Source organism: Bactrocera latifrons, unplaced genomic scaffold, assembly GCF_001853355.1.
Source record: "Bactrocera latifrons isolate USDA-ARS-PBARC rearing strain unplaced genomic scaffold, ASM185335v1 scaffold_429, whole genome shotgun sequence".
Lineage (NCBI taxonomy): Eukaryota > Metazoa > Arthropoda > Insecta > Diptera > Tephritidae > Bactrocera > Bactrocera latifrons.
Genome location: NW_017537078.1, coordinates 193,642 through 196,432, shown reverse-complemented (window position 1 = coordinate 196,432; position 2,791 = coordinate 193,642).

Genomic DNA, 2,791 nt, shown 5'->3' with positions numbered 1-2,791 from the left:
TTGCTTGCTTAATTGCTTTTAAATATTAATACCGTTAATTTTCTGATTAAGTTTGTTTTTGTAGTTACAATAATTTCCACAATAGAAAATGAAATCACATTTGTACCAAATCATTCAAAAGTTTTTTGTTTTTGTTGATAATATTGTTTTTATAAATCGTTACCGCTGTACCTACCTGACGCCATTTCAAGAGCTCAAAACATTCGCTTCATCATTTCGAACCTACCTGCCCGACGCTTTTTCGCAAATTACACATACAGATTTGGCAATTGCAATAGCAATAGATTTGACGGTCAGTATGCCACAAATGTTTACCTGTCGAGATGGCAGGTACAACAGCCTCTCCACTAGAGGTGTTCTATGTTATATAGAGATTTTTAAAATAGTGTTTTAAGTTAACAGAATTGGCTAATTTCTTTCCTTTTTATGTAAAAATGTATAAAAAAAATTTGGGGACAATCGAATGATGGGAAGACGGCGCTTAAATGTTTTAAAATTAAAAATTGCCTTCCTATAGGAAAAAATAAGTTTTATGTATTCAAGTATCAATTTTTCTTTTAGTGTATTTATTAAATGAATTTGTATGCTTTAATATGTCTCAACTAGCACGATATGAAGAATAATTTTAATAATATTATGTTCTTATTTCGAGTGAAAAAATGGTAAATATTATTTTTTCTCGCACCATCGTCGTAACTGTCGATTGCTTTATTTTTGCAACATGAACCAGCAATATTTGCAAAAATAAAAAACGAACGACTGCAGACTTTGGTGACGGTATTTTTGGGCAGCGAAATAAAACAATAAATGGTCTGTGTTCTTTTTTCAATAATTGTCACTCTTGTTTGTTTGGCACTTGAAATCAGATGTGCTAATTTGTGCGAAATTGTGATTATTTAACAAAAAAAGAAATGAGTGAATTACCAGCAACTGCGAGTACATTACATATACAAACACGACAACGTTCTGAAAAAGTTGTGAATATTGAACTAATTGGAAGAATTTCTCATCAGATAACAGGTGCTAAACTACCATCGAACAAACAAATACTGCAATTACTATTTCATAACATTAGATTTGTGTATCGGCAATTGAGAGAAAATGCAAAATTACAAAATAAAACAAAGTATAAAGTCTATTTTCATGTTTGTACACTATTAGCTATCGATATTGAGTTGCTTCAAATTATTAGTTTAACATATTCGAGTTAACTGACCTTGTTCACCTTACTGAAGTTGACATAATGCCATAACGGCAGTACACTTTGAAGAATTCCATAATCTAATATTTAGGTATAAAGTCTATTTTCTGGTTTATGTACTTTTAGCTATCGATATTGAGTTGCTTCAAATCATTAATTTAACAGATTTAAGTTAACTAACCTTGCTCATCTTACTGAAGTTGACATAACGCCATAACGGCAGTGCATTGGGAATAATTCCACAAACTTATATTTGTGTATAAAGTCGATTTTCTGGCATATACACATCTCGCAATCGATATTGAGTTGCTTCAAATCATAATCTGCACATATTGAAAGTTATTAACTTTCTTTGTCTTACAGAAGTTGATATAAAGCCATAACGGCAGAGCATTTTGAAGAAGAAAATCTTATATTTAGGTATAAAGTCGCTCTTGTTACATATACACATCTAGCAATCGATATTGAGTTGTTTCGTGCCATTAGTTTAACTTATTTAAATTAACCGACCTACTTCATTTTACTGAATGTGATATAACGCTTAACGACAGTGCGTTGTTAAGAATTCCACAATCTTATATTTAGGTATAAAGTCGATTTTCTGGCGTATACACATTTAGCTATCGATATTGAGTTACTTCAAATCATTATCATCACATATTTAAATTAATTAACCTTTTTCATCTCACTGAAGTTGACAGAACGCCATAACGGATGTGCATATTGAAAAATTGCACAATCTTATATTTTGGTATTAAGTCGATTTTCTTGCATATACACATTTAGCTATCGATATTGAAAATAAAGTCGATTTTCTTGCATATACACATTTAGCTATCGATATTGAGTTACTTCAAATCAATAATTTAACATATTTAAGTTAATTAACCTTCTTCGTCTTACTTAAGTTGACATAACGCCATAACAGCAGTGCATTGGTAAAAATTCCACAATATTATATTTAGGTATAAAATCGATTTTCTGGCATATACAGTTATTTTTGATCAGCTTTCTATAACTCCTTTTGCGGTAGTGACGGTGTTGTCGACTACCCAAAGTTATATGTTCTTGAAATGTGCTAACACGTTGAGTTTCTTACTAAAACTGATTTATTTGATAATTTGTAAGCTTACAGCTAGCCTACCATTCTTCCATAAGCACTTCGCACGCTCATGTGCCATGGTCATGTGTTGCACTGATCATCGAATTACAACAGCTGACCAAACATTTAATTTGATCGCGCATGAAGTGAACGATGCGACTGCAAGCATTGCAATTTTTGGCAGCATGGGAACTGCAGCACGTTAACTACTGTTAGCTACTCCCTCCTTCAAAACATGGTCGTCCTCGGCCATACCCAACCTTTCCAACACTTGACGCACCGCCTTAGTAGTTTCTCTTCGCCGCCTCCACCTTAGTAAGGTGATTGATCCAGCAAGGACTACGGCGATTGTGGCACAAATCATTGCGGCTACTAGTGGTGTAACAATCGTTCGTATACGTAATTCAGCGATGTGCCGCAAGTTTGCTTCACTTAGCTTGTGGAGAAATGGTAGGCTTAGTAGGGTATGATGAGAGGTTATGTTGATC